A 20,586-nucleotide genomic window follows, 5' to 3' on the forward strand; every position below is an offset into this window, starting at 1 on the left:
TGAAAGTACAAAAATCAGGCATGTAGTCATGACCACAGAGATGGTATTTGGGGTTTCAAAAAAGGAAGACAAAATCAGAGGAATCACTATCCTAAGATCATCTATTCAGATAAGGTCTGTGAAAGGTCTGTGAAAGACCTGAGATGGAAAAGTTCAGAAACACTGAAGTCTGGAAGGACATCAAGCAACACCAGTGTTGGATGTTTTGTCAAAAGCATTACACCAAACAAATCTTAAAAGGAGAGAGGAGAGAGTTTTAACATAGACAGATACAGTGTAGATACAGATATAAATAGATACAGTTTAAACATAGACTTAATGTTTATTTCTGGAGAGTAATCTCACCAATGCCATCAATGGCTCCTTTGAAGATCATCTAGAAAGCAATGGAATAAAAGTTTTTGAATGTTGTCAGAAGATCATAAATGACATCAAAATTATGACCACTCTCCTAAGGTTACATGAACGGATACTTATGGTTTAGGATAAAATTTCAAGTGACAGCAACATTTACAGATTTTAAAGGTTCAAAATCTATTCTTTATCTTAGAAAATGTGCAAGTTGAAACAATAAGTGAATATGGGAACTTTTTCAAAAACATGGTCAATAACTTTAAAAGTGATTTTTAGCAAATAGTAAAAAGTGATGTCTACAAAGATGTGGAATGTCTGAATAAATCTGTTGGTAAGTATAGAAAATGGAGTATTTTAAAATTTTTATGAGGAGCATGTACAAATACTTCTATAATCGGTGATGTTAAACATGCAGTTACCATTGGGATAAACTGGGTGAACAACTGTATGTGAAATCTGTACATGAACTGCACACATGTGAGCTATATGTTGATGAAATTTAACTATTTAAAAGTTTCTATATTCAACTTAATGACACTATCTATTCTAGCATACCATGTATATACAATGGCTATGACCATCTTACCAGTTATGCCCAAACATAATAGATTTCTCAATAAGAACATTTTGTTCTTATTGAGAAAACAAAGACTGCCTTACATTTTGTTATCATATGTAAATGCATGATCGTTTGTTTAGGAAACTCAAACTCTGTATTAGAGTAAAACTAATGCACAGCAGAATTCACGTTTATAGTAGAGAAAACAGGAGGGAAAAAAGTTCATTGCTATCAGATATAACTAAAAAAAATCAAAATATACAGTTGATAAATGTAGTTTCATTTATTCCCATCCATTTTATAAAAATATTTTTTCAGAATTCTTTATCAATGGAGGGCACTTTCTGCACTGAGGAAAATTTTCTGTATCTTGATCTGGGTGATGATTACATAGGTATATACATTTGTCAAAATTAATTTACACATTTAAGATCATACTACACATAAAATACAGTTCTATCACATATTTTTGGTACAAAACTACCTTGAAAAAAATTTCTACAGTACTTTACATAGAAACTTGAAGAATGCCTTTGGAATAGTGCTATGAAAATACGAACAAGATTACCAACCACTCAGTATGAGAGCATAACCCTAAGAATAAACTGAGAACAAAACACATATGAGAAATAGCATGAGGTATTCCCTAGCCTTGTTTTTCTTACGGCTAGTCATGCTGCTTCTGCAAATGGATGGGGTTAGATGGTTACTACATTTATGGAGATCAGAATGCTTTTCTCAAAATAGGGGTCAAAATAATTAAATGGCCATGAAACATTTGCGATGGATTAAATACACTGAAGAACCACTTCTTCTACAGCAAAGCAGAGCTCTTTGCATTTTCCATCATTTTTACAACAATGATTACACAAAAATTTTTGAAGAACTAAATACACACTTGCCCTACCCAGGTGAAAAATATTTTGGCTTCATCCTGATAAAATGTGCATTTATGTACTTTTCTTATTAAGAAAATTCAGGCTTTGTGAAAGAGATATTCACTTATCCATACTTATGCAAAATCAGATCAAAGGCAGAATAACTTTAATAAAAGATGAAAAGTAAGCCTAAAGTATTGTTATTAGATTTTTCTTTGTCAGAAAATGAGTCATAAGCCTGGAAGATGATAGACTTATAAGCGGTTCAAACCACAGGGTTAAATAGTCGTATGGCTGAGAAAAAACAGCACTCGGTACTTTCAAGCAACTGGAAAACATTCAAGGAAAATGGTATCTTACATGATGTGACATTTTCATTTGTTTCATTCAGGTAAAATACAAGTGCCAACAGAATATCTACTAAATATGAAGGCCAAAGCAATGGATACCAGTATACAAACAAAAGAAGATTTTAAATATAAAGGTAATGTCACTGACATTAAAAATAAATGTCATTTAAACTTCAACAGGACTTTTCATTTGCTCAAATTCCAAACATTTAAACATTAGGTAAGTCTACTAGGGCATTCTTAGGAAGACTGTGAAAGGATTGAGAGGATATCCACCTTGGAACATGGTTGAAAAATGATAGTAGTAGAGAAACTGCTTTTCTTATTCCCACTCCAATGCTCACTGACATATAAATAACTAAAATTCAAAGTTCAAAATTTCCATTTCCCGACAAGTTTAATCATTCATCACAAATAGAAGATTGGCTAAAATTTGCAAAAGAAAATTCTCCATGTCATCAATCTGAACTATTAAACTTAGAGCAAGAAATGAGAACCAGAATTAAACTCAAGAGTATATCTTTTTTAATCCCCTTGTTTCACAATCATCAGAGATTCTACTGGTTCTTTTTGTATATTTCAGTGCTTACAATCCTGAATTTCTAATTTCTTACTTATACCACTCCCATTGTTGTAGACTCTTTTATAATTCTGTCATCAGTCTAAAAACACAGGCAGCTACAGGGGTAGTGGTAATTGCAATAGCCTGAGAGTTTGTAAAAGTGTGGCTTGAAACGTGTAATCCTGGCTCTGGGGTTAAAATAAAGTGAATTACTTAGATGAGTGACCTCTAACATTCTATGAATCTATGATCACACAATAACATAATCATATATAATTTATTAAGAGAACTACTAACTCTCCTTTGTTATTTCTACGCTAAGTATCTGAAAAATGGTCTGGCACAGTTCTACTTTCTAGTTTTTCAAACTGCTCACTCTGGAATATTTTTCTGAGATATTCCTCATATGTTTGGACTGTGAAGGTCTAATACTAAATATGGTAAAATAATGGCTTTGTGATTTCTGTAAGCAACATTTTAATTATGATTAAAAATGCAAAGTCATTATCTCCTATACCAAATTTTTATAGCTGGTTACTTTCTTTAAGATGATTATCTTGTCCTGATCCAACTGCATGTCATACTGTGTATATTCACCAACTTTCTAAACTATCTGCTATTCTAAATTTCAATCCTGTTTTCTATTGATGATATTCACAAACTTATGAGCATACTGTGTGCCACCATGTAAGACTCTGTGGAAATATTAAAAAACCATAAGGCTCCAGACCCATCTGACAGAATTCAACTTAAGAGTATATGGTTCCATTCCCCAAGGCTGAGGGCTAGTACTGAACCATGGCTAATTACTTTAAAAGGACTCATTCTGTTGGGCCAGTCTATTTTCATAGCCAGAGAACTTGCCACCTTTCTCAAACATATGATACCTAAACCATCACAAGAAAAATAAGATGAAAGGCTATAAGCTGGCAGAACACAGACCCAAGACCACAACCTATAATAAGGTGATGTCTATAGCATCATCCTCTTTTTAGAAAGAACACAGAGAGAAGAAAAAAATACTTAAGTTTTCTTGACAACCTCACTCAACTGACTACATTAACCTATGCTCGTGAAAACGGACTGACATAACCAAAGCTTGGCAAACAATCTCTCAGACAGCAGAGCTATTTTCCAATTTGCAGGCTCATTTCTACTTCCACCTGTTGAGAGAATGTCTATCAAAATCCAGGGGTTTTTATTGTCCCCAAATATTTCTTTGCCATAATTAATCATGTCTATTTGTTTTTTACTGTAATTAGTTTAATCCGATACAACTTAAACCAATAAATGCAAAAAGAAAGCATTATTTCTATGAAATTCATGTTAATTACTTTGAAGAGATTAAAAGATGTGTTGTTATTTAAAAAAAAAAAAAAAAGATGCTGGCAGATAGGCATGGCCAAAACAACTTAATGACTAAGGAATATATCGTAAAAATCTAGAAAGATTATGCACAGCAAAGGAAACAATCAAAAGAGAAAAGAAACAAATAATGGAAGAAAATATTTTCAAACCATACATAGGATAAGAAGTTAATATCCAAAATATATATGAATCACAACAACTCAATAACAAGACAACAAACAGATTTTAAAAATGAGCAAACTTAAAAAAGCATTTCTCAAAATATCCAATGAGTATAGGAAAAAATATCCAACATTACTCATTATCCAAGAAACGCCAATCACTTTATACCTGTGAAAATGGCTATTATTAAAAAGTCAAGAGATAAGTGATAAAGTGTTGGTAAGGATGTAAAAAAAAAAATGAAACTCTTGTATACATTGATAGGAATGTAAATGTGACTATAGCTAGTGTGGAAAACAATGGTGAGGTAATGAATTTGTTAATTAGCTTACTTTAATCATTTCATAATATATACATGTGTCAAAATACCAAGTAGTATTCAATATATTTAACTTTTATCACATTAAAAAAATTTTTTTACAATTTTAAAACTTCTCGAAAATCTAGGAAACATACTCTCAGATTGATTCACAGATGGTTTTAGTCTCTACGATAATAAGTCCCCAGAAAGTAGCCAAACCACTTTTTTAAATAAAGTCTGAAGTTTCTCTTAAAAAAAAAAAAAGTCTTCAGTCTCATAATTGAACCTAAACTGGACATTAATTAATTTATACTTAGGTACCTATGTGCCACTAATAGAGCATGATTAAATGAGTTAACCATTTTAAACTACTATGTGTTTCAGAGTTACTAACTCAATGCTATTATTATTGTCTGTACTTAACAAAGGGGGAAACTGAGGCACTTAACGTTAACTCACCTAAGTTGTCTGCTAGTAAGAAGCAGAAAGCAAGGGTTCCAGCCTGTCCTAGAGGCCATATTCATACCTACTGCTAAGTTATCACAGATGTTGTGTATTAATTGTGTGAATTATATGGAAACAAGTGTAAAAAGGTCTTAGGCCTCATTTTAAAATGCAAATCATGTACATCTATGTTGTAAATTTAAAAATCCAAGTAATTTTTAGGACTCCATGCTTTAACACATTTTTTCACTTTCCCATCAATCTCATCAATCTGAGTAACAGACTTCCACTACATGTTCTGGAACAGGCCAGTCATAAACACAATGACCATGCAAATAAGTTTACATCAATTACTGACATAATTGACATACCATATTCTCATTTCCCAAGGAAGGAAAGAGAAGTATTTACAGACTTAGTGTAAAATCCTGAGATTCTACTACCCCTGTGAGAACAGTACCATAGTATGAGCAGTTTCAGAAATACAGAGAAAAAACAGGCAACATCAAAGCTTTAAAAAAAAAAAAAAAAAAACCCACAAAGTAGTGAATTGTAAGTGAAATTTGTTAACTTTCAGAAGTAATTAAATCTGCTTTAGGGGAGTGAATTAACTGATATATGAGGTTGGTTATTGTTGAGAAAGTCTTCTGAGTAGATTCTATTACTTTCTCCACCATTTGATATGCACTAAACTGCAATCAAATATCACTTTAAAATCAAAAGCAACTTCTAAAACAAAATCTACCTCTAAAACAAAATCTACCTCTCCACAACCCTTGCATACTACCAACAATAAATTCAAATTAAATTCCTCTCTGAAGCCTATCAAGGCAAGGAAGGTATGGGATGGATACATTTAGAAGGCAGAGAAACCTAAGGAAGACAATGCAGATTAAATGCAGAGGCACTTTACCACATCCCCAGCCCCCCCCCCATTTTTTGGGGGGGATGGACCTAGTCTCGCTAAGTTACTGGGGCTGGCCTCAAACTTGTGATCCTCCAGTCTCAGCCTCCAGAATTGCTGGGATTACAAGCATGCACCTTTTCAACTATATAATTTTCAAAATATTCTATGCATCCCTGATTAGCAATAGAATACTGAAACACTTATAAAATGTAACTGAAGAACAAGACACTATAATTTCAAACTTTCATCCTACAAATTACTTAACATATTCAAAAGTTATACCTTTAGAATGTGGCATTCAATACCTTAATCAAATTATCAAACTTTGCTATACAAGGTAGGGGACAACCTGACATTATATTCACTCTGATGCAATCTACATGTTTTATACTATAATAAAGCACATCAGGGATTTTTATATTTTTTCCTAGGTGTTTTTATGATTCCATGCTTTGATTTGCTTTTTAACTTTATCACTGGTATATTTAAAATTATTCCACCTCCCATTAATGCTGTTTCCTTACCAAAACTGTATAACCCAAAATAAATCATGAGAAAGCAAAGAGTTAAATCTAAAATGTAAGATAAGGCCACTTCCAAACCTCATTGACAAGAAAAATTTAAAAAGGCAGAGGACTTGTTCTAGATTAAAAGAAACTAAGAAAAGTAACAACCAAAGGCAATCCATAAATCATTTTCATCTTATAAAAGTAGGGAGGAAGCACTAATAGAAGTCTTTAGGGGACAAATGGGTAAATTTCAATGTAGCCTACAAAACATTAATATAATGAAATTTTTCTAATTTCTAAGTGTGATAAGTAATACTATAGTTGAGAATGTTCTCATTCTAAAACACATAATAGGCAAAGTATCATGGCATCTACAAATGGCTTGAAAGGGAATGTATTCATTTTAAAAGACAAAGCATGGGTAGCAAATGATGATCAGTTGTTGAGAGCCACAGCCGAAGGGGCCCCAGCAAACTTTCAGACTGCCAGCTGATGATTGGCTCACAGCGGCCCCAGCAACATCTAGCTGATTGGCTCCTCTGTGGTGATGCTCATTGGAGATGCTCATTGAGCTGTTTCCCTGCCCTTTCAGACTACCAGCTGATGATTGGCTCACAGCGGCCCCAGCAACATCTAGCAACATCTAGCTGATTGGCTCCTCTGCCGTGATGCTCATTGGGCTGTTTCCCTGCCCTTTCAGACCACGGAGCTGCTCATTGGGGGACTTTTTTGGCTCCACCCACGCGACCCAGCCAATCGGCCTCAAGAGCAGGAGGATTGTGGGAGGTGGAGAGGCTGGTGGTAGGGGGAGTGGCTTGTGGGAAGCCGGTGGTGGTAGTTGGGCTCTGAGGGTTTTTCCTGAGGAGCTGTTTTGTTTGGCGTGTGTGGTTCTAAAAATAAAATTAGTTTCTTTTGACAAGTGGCTCCTGAATTGTGCCCAGCCAGACTGCGACAATCAGTGAACCTAGGTGAAAAGTATATGGAAACACGGCGCCAGGGTGGGCGCCATGGTGCATACCTGTAATCCCAACAGCTCCAGAGGCTGAGACAGGAGGATTTCAAGCTCAAAGCCAGCCTCAGAAACAGTGAGGCTCTAAGCAACTCAGTAAAACCCTAACTCTAAATAAAATACAAAATAGGGGGACTGCCAAGATGGCTGCGAATAGAGTGCATCACACCCCGTGTACCGCGCCACTGCGCGGGTGAATAACGAGCTAGAACGACAAAAAACTATCTTGTTAGGAACTTACAGCAAACTGGGGGTGCACCGAAACCTAGAGGAAGGATTTCCAGCACCAAGATCCGGTAATTGAGTCTCATACACGAGCCAACCGTGCGACCGGAGATCCGGGCTGAGTGATCCGCGAGGCCCGCCCAGCTGCTACAGATGGCAGGGAGCCGCTGAGAAGCGACCAGCAAGCAAGCAGGGAGAAACATTGCTGCAGATTCTGTGGAATCCTGCTGCCTGAGTATTCTCGGAGCCCCGGGCTGAGTTCGGGATTTCAGACGGGTAAGGAAGCGGTACAGTTTTATCCCGCACAACGGAAACTCCACCAAGGAAATCAGAGGCCACCATCTCGGAGAGTCAAAATAACCACCGCCACTCTCCGACTGATTACAACAATAAAACAGGTGCGTGTTACTCAGCCCATCTCCCATACAGCGGGGAATTCACATAAAATCTCTCCTAGGCTCTCCTGGGGAGGGATTATCAAAGCAAGCCTGCATAAAGACACGGGGAAAACTAGAGACACCCGACCTTCAACTCCCCCTCCCATCAGCAGGAAAACGAAACCTGTATTGCCAGCATGGGGGGAGGGGCAAGTGGAAAAAATCAAAACAATAGAGTGCTGGGGCTCTCAATACTTACCCTCCACTCCCAACAAATGGCAGTCCCAAAGTACAGTTTGACCTGCATCACTCAGGGGAAATCTGGGGGAAATCTGGTTTAGCAGGAGAAACCAGGGGACTAGAGGCCAGGCCCTCCCGTCTGGGCGACTGGAGTCCCCCCCTCCCCCGCTGGCGACCGCGCCACTTGGCAGCTAGAGATTGCCCGCCCACCAGCGACAGCAGGCCCATTGCCCCTGAGACTGAGCAGCTGGGAACAGCACGCCCTCCGGCAATAGCCGGCCCATTGCCCCTGTCTTTTGGCAGCTAGAGATCGCCCGCCCACCAGCCACAGCGGGCCCATTGCCCCTGCGACTGAGCAGCTGGAAACCACACGCCCGCCAGCAACAGCCGGCCCATTGCCCCTGCGTTTTGGAGGCTAGAGATCGTCCGACCACCAGCGACAGCGGGCCCATTGCCCCTGCGGCTGAGCAACTGGAAATCGCACGCCCACCGGCGACCAATCGCCCGCCGGCTGCCCTTGCAACTGGGCAGCTGGTGACCGCCTGCCCACAGGCGACACCCAGCCCATTGAGCCTGCGGCTGGGTGGCTGGAAACCGCATGCCCACCAGCGATAGCCGGCCCATTGCCCCTGAGGCTGGGTGGCTGGAGACCACATGCCCGCCAGTGACAGCCGGCCTATTGCCCCTGCAGATGGGGGGCTGGAGACTGCATGCCCACCAGCAACAGCCGGCCCATTGCCCCTGCGATTTGGTGGCTAGAGATCGCCCGGCCACCAGCGAGGGCCGGCCCACTGTCCCTGCGACTGAGCAGCTGGAAACCGCACGCCCGCCCGCCAGCAACCAATCGCCAGCCGGCTGCCCACGCAACTGGGCAGCTGAAGATCACCTGCCCGCAGGCGACAGCCGGCCCATTGCCCCTGCGGCTGGGTGGCTGCAGACTGCACGCAGCCGGCGACCGATCAACCACCGGCTGTCCGCGCAACTGGGCAGCTGGAGACCGACCGCCCACCCGCCGGCGACCGACCCCGCGACTGGGCGACTAGAGATCACCCGCCCGCTGGCGACAGCCCACCCGCTGTCCGCGCAACTCATCATACCACTCACATGGCCCTCGGAAGCAAGCAGGAGTGGCCATACTCATATCGAATAAAATCAACTTCAAACCTAAGTTAATCAAAAGGGATAAAGAAGGACACTATATACTGTTAAAAGGAACCATCCACCAACAAGACATAACAATTATCAATTTGTATGCACCAAACAATGGAGCTGCAACATTCATAAAACAAACTCTCCTCAAGTTCAAGAATCAAATAGACCACAACACAATAATTATGGGTGACTTCAACACACTGCTCTCACCATCAGACAGATCCTCTAGACAAAAGCTGAATAAAGAAACTATAGAACTCAATAGCACAATCAATAACCTAGACTTAACCGACATATATAGAATATATCAACCATCATCAAGTGGATATATGTTCTTCTCAGAAGCACATGGATCCTACTCAAAGATAGACCATATATTATGCCATAGGGCAACTCTTAGTAAATATAAAGGCGTGGAGATAATACCATGCACCATATCTGATCATAATGGAATGAAACTGGAAATCAATGATAAAAGAAGGAAGGAAAAATCCTACATCACATGGAAAATGAACAATATGCTACTGAATGATCAATGGGTTACAGAAGACATAAAGGAGGAAATCAAAACATTCTCAGAGACAAATGACAATGAAGACACAACATACTGGAATCTATGGGACACAATGAAAGCATTTCTAAGAGGGAAATTCATTTCTTGGAGTTCTTTCCTCAAAAAAAGAAAAAATCGGGCTGGAGATGTGGCTCAAGCGGTAGCGCGCTCGCCTGGCATGCGTGCGGCCTGGGTTCGATCCTCAGCACCACATACAGACAAAGATGTTGTGTCCGCCAAATACTAAAAAATAAATATAAATAAATAAAATAAAGGTCTGCCAACAACTGAAAAAATATTTTAAAAAAATCAACAAATAAATGAGCTCACACTATACCTCAAAAACCTAGAAAAGGAAGAGGAAAACAACAGCAAATGTAGTAGAACACAAGAAATAATTGAAATTAGAGCAGAAATCAACAAAATTGAAACAAAAAAAACCATTGAAAAAACTAAAAGTTGGTTCTTTGAAAAAATAAATAAGATCAACAGGCCCTTAGACATGCTAACAAAAAGAAGAAGAGAGAGAACTCAAGTGACCAACATACGGGATGAAAAAGGCAATATCACAACAGACACTACAGAAATACAGAAGATAATTAGAAATTATTTTGAAAAACTATACTCTAATAAAATAGAAGATAGTGAAGATATCGATAAATTTCTTAAGTCATACAATCTGCCCAGATTGAGTCAGGAAGACACTCACAATTTAAACAGACCAATAACAAAGGAAGAAATTGAAGAAGCCATCAAAAGACTACCAACCAAAAAAAGCCCTGGACCTGATGGGCATACAGCGGAGTTTTACAAAACCTTCAAAGAAGAATTAATACCAATACTTTTCAAGCTATTTCAAGAAATAGAAAAAGAAGGAGCTCTTCTAAATTCATTCTATGAGGCCAACATCACCCTGTTCCCAAAACCAGACAAAATCACTTCAAAGAAAGAAAACTACAGACCAATATATCTAATGAACTTGGATGCAAAAATTCTCAATAAAATTCTGGCGAATCGAATACAAAAGCATATCAAAAAAATTGTGCACCATGATCAAGTAGGATTCATCCCTGGGATGCAAGGCTGGTTCAATATACGGAAATCAATAAATACTATTCACCACAGCAATAGACTTAAAGACAAGAACCATATGATCATCTCAATAGATGCACAAAAAGCATTTGACAAAGTACAGCATCCCTTTATGATCAAAACACTAGAAAAACTAGGGATAACAGGAACTTACCTCAACATTGTAAAAGCTATCTATGCTAAACCTCAGGCTAGCATCATCCTAAATGGAGAAAAACTAAAGGCATTCCCTCTAAAATCTGGAACAAGACAGGGATGCCCTCTATCATCACTTCTATTCAATTTAGTTCTTGAAATACTAGCCAGAGCAATTAGACAGACAAAAGAAATTAAAGGCATAAAAATGGGAAAAGAAGAACTAAATTATCGCTATTTGCGGACGACATGATAATATATTTAACAGACCCAAAAGAGTCTACAAAGAAACTGCTAGAGTTAATAAATGAATTCAGCAAAGTGGCACGATATAAAATCAACACGCATAAATCAAAGGCATTCCTGTATATCAGCAACAAAACTTCTGAAATAGAAATGAGGAAAATCACTCCATTCACAATATCCTCCAAGAAAATAAAATACTTGGGAATCAACCTAACAAAAGAGATGAAAGATCTACACAATGAAAACTACAGAACCCTAAAGAGAGAAATAGAAGAAGATCTTAGAGGATGGAAAAATGTACCCTGTTCATGGATAGGCAGGACTAACAACATCAAAATGGCAATATTACCCAAAGTTCTCTACAGGTTTAATGCGATGCCAAATAAAATCCCAACAGCATTTCTTGTAGAAATAGATAAAGCAATCATAAAATTCATATGGAAAAACAAAAGACCCAGAATAACAAAAGCAATTCTAAGCAGGAAGTGTGAATCTGGAGGTATAGCGATACCAGAGTTCAAACTGTACTACAGAGCAATAGTAACAAAAACTGCATGGTACTGGAACCAAAACAGGCAGGTGGACCAATGGTACAGAATAGAGGATACAAAGACCAATCCACAAAATTACAACTATCTTATATTTGATAAAGGGGCTAAAAGCATACAATGGAGGAAGGACAGCATCTTCAACAAATGGTGCTGGGAAAATTGGAAATCCATATGCAACAAAATGAAACTGAATCCCTTTCTCTCGCCATGCACAAAAGTTAACTCAAAATGGATCAAGGAGCTAGATATCAAATCAGAGACACTGCGTCTGATAGAAGAAAAAGTTGGCTATGATCTACATACTGTGGGGTCGGGCTCCAAATTCCTTAATAGGACGCCCATAGCCAAAGAGTTAATAACAAGAATAAATAAATGGGACTTACTTAAATTAAAAAGTTTTTTTCTCAGCAAGAGAAACAATAAGAGAGGTAAATAGAGAGCCTACATCCTGGGAACAAATTTTTACCCCTCACACTTCAGATAGAGCCCTAATATCCAGAATATACAAAGAACTCAAAAAATTAAACAATAAGATAACAAATAACCCAATCAACAAATGGGCCAAGGACCTGAACAGGCAATTCACAGAGGAGGACATACAATCAATCAACAAGTACATGAAAAAATGCTCACCATCTCTAGCAGTCAGAGAAATGCAAATTAAAACCACCCTAAGATACCATCTCACTCCAGTAAGGGTGGCAGCCATAATGAAGTCAGACAACAATAAGTGTTGGCGAGGATGTGGGGAAAAGGGTACACTTGTACACTGCTGGTGGGACTGCAAATTGGTAAGGCCAATATGGAAAGCAGTATGGAGATACTTGGGAAAGCTGGGAATGGATCCACCATTTGACCCAGCTATCGCCCTCCTCGGACTATTCCCTGAGGATCTTAAAAGAGCGTACTATAGGGATACTGCCACATCAATGATCATAGTGGCACAATTTACAATAGCTAGACTGTGGAACCAGCCTAGATGCCCTTCAATAGATGAATGGATAAAAAAAATGTGGCATATATACACAATGGAGTACTACGTAGCACTAAAAAATGATAAAATCATAGAATTTGCAGGGAAATGGATGGCATTAGAGCAGATTATGCTAAGCAAAGCTAACCAATTCTTAAAAAACAAATGCCAAATGTCTTCTTTGATATAAAGAGAGCAACTAAGAACAGAACACGGAGGAAGAGCATGAGGAAAAGATTAACATTAAACAAAGACGATTGGGGGGAGAGAAAGGGAAAGAGAAGGGAAAACATATGGAAATGGTAGGAGACCCTCAATGTTACACAAAATACATAGAAGAGGTTGTGAGGGGAAAGGGGGGGAACAAGGGAGAAAATTGAACAACAGCACAAGAGGTAGAGAAGGAAGATGGGAGGGGAGGGGAGGGGGGATAGTAGGGGATAGGAAAGGTAGCAGAATACAACAGTCACTAATATGACATTATGTAAAAAGGTGAGTGTGTAACCAATGTGATTCTGCAGTATGTATTTGGGGTAAAAATGGGAGTTCATAACCCAATTGAGTCAAATGTATGAAAGATGATATATCATGAGCTTTGTAATGTTTTGAACAACCAATAAAAATTAAAAAATTAAAAAAATAGGGCTGGGATGTGGCTTAGTGGACAAATGTCCCTGAGTTCAACAGCTGGTACCATCACCACCATCCCCCAAAAAAGAGTATATAGGAGTTCTTTATGCTAACTCGACTTTTCTGTGATGTTGAAATTTTTCAAATAAAAAATTGGAGAAAGATGCAAACACAAAAAAACTTGTACATGAATATTCACTATGCATAATAACCAAAAACGAGAAAAATTGTCTCCCAGCTGAAAAAAGAAGTGTCATATGATTACACTTCTGTGAAACATTCAGAAAAGACAAATCAACAGAAACAAAGCAGATTAGTGGTCACCTGAAATATGAGGAGAAACTGTCAACAATACTGAGGAAGCTTTCCAGGGTAAAGGAAATGTTCTAAAAATGGATATGATAGCTGTACAACTCAATAAATTTGCTAAGAGCCACAGCCAATTAATATGATGCATGGCATTTTTGATTGAAAGGTGATGCCAGCTAGCCATTGAGATGATATAATTATGTTAAAAATTACATTCATATGGATACCGGACTCCTGTGGTTTACCTAGGCCTGCTGTGGGACTCCTGGAGAGTTCCCATTGGTTGGGAAAGTGCAGTAGGAGGGAATTCCGGGGGAAGAGCTTGAGCTGGGGTTCCGGGAAGAGACCAGCGGAACACCACGTGGGTGGATCGGGAATCTTCCCGGGCACGAACGTGGTATTGGCGGTTATTTCAAAAATAAAGTTTGTTCCTGTGAGTGGCTCGTGATCTTGTGCCCAGCCAGACTTCGGCATAAATTCGCTAAAATTCATCCAACTCCAGAGTTACAAAACAATGACAATTTGGAAAGACATTCCATCATCTGCCAGTACAGACTGGAAGCAGAGAGTGAGACATCAGGTTAAACTATAAAACTAAATGAGTTACATTTCAAGAAAATCTTGATAAGAATGAAACAGCAACAAAATTTTGGTACAAGAGTGAACTGCAATCCCTTATTTTATATTCCAAAATCTATTTTATATTCCCCAACAGGGCCCCCAAAGAATAAGTTAATTTTCGTGATCACAATACTCTGCCTTCAACAAAAACACAATCCAATTAAATAATAAACAAAAGATTTGCTAATAAATCTTCATTTTCCAAAGAAGTTATATAAATGGTTAAGAAAGATATAAAAGATGTCTAATATTCTTACTTATCAGAAAAACGAAGATCAAAACCATGAGACACACTTCATACTTGGTAGTATGGGCATCATCAAAAAACAAAAAATAAATAAATGTTCATCACTATATGAAGAAATTAGAACCTTTACACACTGTTAGTGGGATATAAAATTATATAGACACTGTGGGAAACAGTCTGGCAGGTCCTGAAACAGTTAAGCACAAAATTACCATATGGCCCAGCAATTCCATTCTTAGATACATGACCAAAGAACTGAAAGCAGGTATTCAAACAAAACCTGCCCATGTTACATTTGTGGTAGCAATATTCACACAGCCAAAAAATGAAAAGAACCCAAATGTTCACCAACAATTTGATATTTATATGCAATTAAGTATTATTTAGATATAAAGAATAAAGTAATGATACATACTACAACATGAACCTTGAAAACTCTATACAAATGAAGAAAACAGTCACATGTTGTATGGTTCTATTCATAATAAATATATAGAATAGGCAAATCCAAAGAGACAGAGGCAGATTAGTGATTCCAAGGAGATAAGGAAAGGGATGAATAGGAGCTACTACTCAATGAGGATGAGTTTTCTTCATGAGGTGATGAAAATATTCTGGAACTAGACAGTAGTAAAGTTGCAGAACACTGTGATTGTACTAAATGCCACTGAAATGTTTAAAGTATTAAAAGGATATACTTTACCTGTATTATACTACAATCTAAAATTAAAACAATAAACTGCATATGTATAGAGCATTTTTAACTTGAACCTAAATATTACAATTTTTCTACTTCTTTTGGCTTTTAAATATATCATAGATCAATCATATTATAGGTACATCATAGTTAACATTAATTGATCACTTGCTACACTGCTACAAGCAAGACACATGCTAGGCATTTTTTTAATTTGTTTTAATTAGTTACACATGACAGTACAATGATCTTGATATATCATACATTTGAATCAGATGGGATATAATTTCTCATTTTTCTAAGTGTACCAGTTGCAGAATTACATTGGTCATGCAGTCACGTATGTACCCACAGCAATAATAATGACTATTTTATTCTGCTGTCCTTCCATTCCCTCCTTCCCCTCCCCTCCACCCTCTCATCACTTCTCTCTTCCCAATCTAATGTGACCCACTTCTTTTTTTCCCCCCATCACATCTTCATACCTGTATTCTGTATAATGAAGGGGTCTCCTTCCATCTTCCATGCAATTCCCATTCCTCCTCCCTTTCCCTCCCACCTCTCTTCCCTATCTAGAGGTAATTTTCTTCTCATGCTCTTCCTCCCTACCCCATTTTGAGTCACCTCCCTTATATCAGAGAAGACATTCCGCATTTGTGTTTTTGCGACTGGCTAACTTCACGTATGCTAAGCATTTTTTATGTACTTCAGTTAATTATTAAAATCCATAAGGAAAAAAAATTCTGTAGGGACTGGGGTTGTAACTCAAGTGGTAGGGCGCTTGCCTAGCATGTGTGAGGCACTGGGTTCAATTCTCAGCACTGCATATAAATAAATAAAAGATACATTAACCACTAAAAAATATTTCTGTATTTCCTGTAAAGAGCCAGGCACAGTGTGCGAATATGTAATCCCAGTATCAGGAAGTGGAGGTGGGAGGATGGAGGCAGCCAGTCTAGGCAAGATAACAAAACCCATCCCCATCTCAAAACAAAACTAAACAAATCCCCTAATAAGATAGGTGGGCAGGCATCATAAACCTTACTTTATGTATAAGAAATGAAACCTCAGAGAAATGAGACAACTTATTAAGAGGTACAGCTGGGGTTCAAATTCTTATTCCAAGATTAACTCAAATACAAAAGGAGGGAAATAATACTTGTACATGAATATTCTAAATGATTTCTAAATGAATAAACTAAATAATTTCTAAGACACCTTTCAGCATCACAATTCTATGAATGGCTATGAAAAGAAAATTGTATCCTACCCCAAAATGTCCTAACAATAGCTTTCCAGTGAAATATATGGACAGAAGTTGTATGCTACCATTACTTTCCTCCCCCCAGGAAATGACTTAATTATTTAATATTGTGCTAGTCAGAAAACCCCGAGTCTAAAGATAACCGTCACCACTCATTTCAAAGTAAACCATGGAAGGCAAAGGGGAGGGAGGAGGCAGAAGGAATAGGAAAGACAGTGGAATGAGATGGACATCATTACCTCAAGTACATGTATGAAGACATGAATGGTGTGACTCTGTGTACAACCAGAGACATGAAAAATTGTACTCCATTGTTGAGAGCCACAGGCGAAAGGGGCCCCAGCAAACTTCCAGCTGCCAGCTGATGATTGGCTCACAGCAGCCCCAGCAAACTTCTAGCTGCCAACTGATTGGCTCCTCTGCGGTGATGCTCATTGGGCTGTTTCCCCGCCCTCTCAGACCACGGAGTTGCTCATTGGGGAATTTTTTTGGCTCTGAACACACGACCCAGCCAATCAGCCTCAAGTGCAGGAGGAGTGGGGGAGGTTGAGAGGCTTGTGGGAAGCCAGTGGTGGCAGTTGGGCTCTGAGGGTTTTTCCTGAGGAGCTGTGTGGTTTGGTGTGTGTGGATCTAAAAATAAAGTTTGTTTCTTTTGACAAGTGGCTCCTGAATTGTGACCAGCCAGACTGCGGCATTTGGTGGCTAGCAGGGGAACGACTGAGGGTAAGTGATAAGGTAAACTGCTCGCCCCTGAGGGCAGGGTGAGAGGATGGGTAACCATTTTAAGATTCTTCTTTTGTTTTGCTTCACTTTTGTTTTAAGTTGCCTGTCCCTGGAGATGTGTAAGATGGAAGAAAAACCGCTCACATCTGAAGATCAGATAGGGAGAAAGGACCGATGGACATTTCAAGAGGATAGAAAGGCTATAATGATTTTCTGTTGTTCCACTTTTGTTTCATTGTGTTTCAGTTTTGTTTGGCGTTATCTTCCTTGATTATATTATAGTTATAGTAGAAATATTCAAGTAAAAGAGAAGGTCTCTCGAGCTAGTCAGAGAAAAAAATTCAAGTAAAAGAGAAGGTCTCTTGAGCTAGTCAGAGGAAAAAATTCAAGTAAAAGAGAAGCTCTGGAGCTAGTCAAGGAAAAAATTCAATTAAAAGAGAACGTCTCTAGAACTAGTCAGACAGAGGAAAAAATTCAAGTAAAAAAGAAGGTCTCTCGAGCTAGTCAGAGGAAAAAATTCAAGTAAAAGAGAAGGCCTCTCAAGCTAGTCAGACAGAGAAAGGAAGTGTAGAGCAGAAAAAGCCATCAGGGGGAAAGTTACAACAGGAGACTGCTACTCTAACACCTTTCTATCACCAGAGGGCGTAAGTGTCCAACCAATAGCGCCACCTCTACAGGAGACTGCTACTAACATCCTTCTATCACCAGAGGACGTAAGTGTCCAACTGACAAGGCCACCTCCATATGCTGGGAGGCCCCCAACCCCCGCAGTTGATAGTTGGGATCCTGAGACAGGATCTCAAATATTAACATGCCCTGTATTTGAGGCAGGAGGGCAGCAAATTCACAATGCTTTAAATTTCAAAACAGTGAAGCAGATAAAAGAGGCTGTAACAGCCTATGGTCCTCAAGCACCCTTCACTGTAAGCATGGTCGAATCCATTAACAACTTGAACATGAGGCCAGCAGATTGGGCTAATATGTGTAAAGCTGTGCTAAATGGAGGACAATACCTGTTATGGAAGGTTGCCAATGAGGAATTTGCAAGGAGACAGCTAGGGGAAATGCAGCAGCTGGTTATCCTCAGGGAAATCTAGATATCTTGTTAGGAAAGGGACCTTATGAGGATCAGCAGCAACAAATTGCATATGATCCTGGCGTATACGCACAAATTGCTGTAAATGTGGTTAGGGCATGGAAGACTTTACAAGGACATGGAGGTTTACAAGGTCAATTATCTAAGGTAATACAAGGAGCCAATGAACCTTACACTGAATTTGTAGATAGGCTTATTCAAACAGCTACCAGAGTTTTTGGGAATACAGAACGAGCAATGCCATTAATAAAACAACTGGCTTATGGGCAAGCGAATCGTTGGTGCAGAAAAGTCATTGAAACATGAAGAAGTCATGGAAACATGAAGATTTAAACACATATATTAAATTATGTAGAGACATTAATGAACAAGAGCAAGTCGTAGCAGCTACAGTAAAACAGGCTTTAGATGCCAGGCCAAGAACATGCTCCAATTGTGAACAAACAGGACATTTTAAAAGGAATTGCCCCATAGGAGGAGGGTTTAACAAAACTAGGTATCAAAGGAGTAGAATACCGGATATTTGCCCACAATGCCATAGAGGGAGACATTGGGCTAATGAATGCCATTCTCAAACCACCATAGAGGGTACTCCATTATCAAAAAATGAACAAGGACCAGGTGTTTATCCATGATATCGTGGAGAAAGGCATCAGGCTCCATTGCCAAAAAAATGGACAGGGGGGCCCAATGCTCCAGGGCCCAAGACCACAAATATATGGAGCACTAGAGGAACCCAGCAACCCCATCAGGGTAGTGCCCAGGACACATTGTCCATTAGATCCCTCATCAGACAAACCAGAGGGAGTGCAAGGTTGGACATCTGCGCCTCCGCCAGATCAGTACTAACTCCAGAGATGGGAGTTCAAATCATTCCTACAGGGGTAAAAGGACCTCTTCCCAAAGGAACAGTAGGCTTATTGTTGGGACACAGCTCTTCTACTCTAAAAGGACTTATGATAAGTCCTGGGGTAATTGATCCCGATTATGAAGGTGAAATAAAAATTATAGCCAGTTCTCCAAAGGGTATATCAGTAATTTCACCAGGAGATAGAATAGCACAGTTACTAATAATAACCAGCCTACATGATAAATTTTCCAGTAGTACTGTAGAAAGAGGTTCCAAGGGATTAGGCTCCACAGGTGTAGATTGGGCTATGCTTTCTTTAAATTTAGATTCTCACCCCATGCTAAAACTAAATATTCAAGGACATGAATTTAATGGGCTACTGGATACAGGTGCAGACCTTAGCATCATCTCTTGTCAAGAATGGCCAAAACATTGGCCATTACAACAAGCCACTCAAACACTTCGAGGCCTAGGAGTGGCGACTCATCCCCATAGAAGTGTGATGGTATTAGGTTGGAAGGATCCTGAAGGATGTGAAGGAACTATACAGCCATATGTATTGGATCATCTTCCCATAAATTTATGGGGACGAGATGTCCTAGATCAATTAGGCTTTGACATTAACAAATAACATCAACCAAAATGCACCTACTATTATGACTAGACAAGGTTTAAGGAAAGGAAAAAGATTAGAAAAACAAGAACAAGGTATAGCAGCACCAATACAAATAGATCAAGGAACGGACAGACATGGTTGGATTTTCAGAAAGGGCCACTGAGACAATAAAAATTACTTGGAAATCAGAAAGACCAGTATGGGTTCCTCACTGGCCCCTGACTAAAGAAAAGATACAAGCAGCCCATGACCTGGTCAAACAACAATTAGCGGAAGGACATATACAACCTTCTGTATCTCCCCATAATACTTCCATTTTTTGTCATCAAAAAGAAATCTGGTAAATGGAGATTATTGCAAGATTTAAGAGCCATTAATAATGAGATGGTTATTATGGGACCTGCTCAATTAGGGAGTCCTCAATTGTCCGCTTTGCCAAAAACTTAGTATGTTTTAGTTATAGATATTAAAGACGGTTTTTTTTTTTTTCAATTCCAATTCATCCTGAGGATAGTCCACATTTTGCATTTACTATCCCTGCACTGAATCATTTAGGTCCTGATCAGAGATATGAATGGAAAGTACT

At 38.9% G+C, this 20,586-nt stretch overlaps 1 protein-coding gene across 2 annotated transcripts in view; it reads right to left on the bottom strand.

The window, feature by feature from the left end:
• The window catches only part of Zfand3 (zinc finger AN1-type containing 3), a 336,281-nt gene that overhangs the window by 232,605 nt on the left and 83,090 nt on the right, over nucleotides 1–20,586 (bottom strand). The window lies entirely within an intron of this gene.

This window comes from Callospermophilus lateralis, chromosome 6 (assembly GCF_048772815.1).
Source record: "Callospermophilus lateralis isolate mCalLat2 chromosome 6, mCalLat2.hap1, whole genome shotgun sequence".
Taxonomy (NCBI): Eukaryota; Metazoa; Chordata; class Mammalia; order Rodentia; family Sciuridae; genus Callospermophilus; species Callospermophilus lateralis.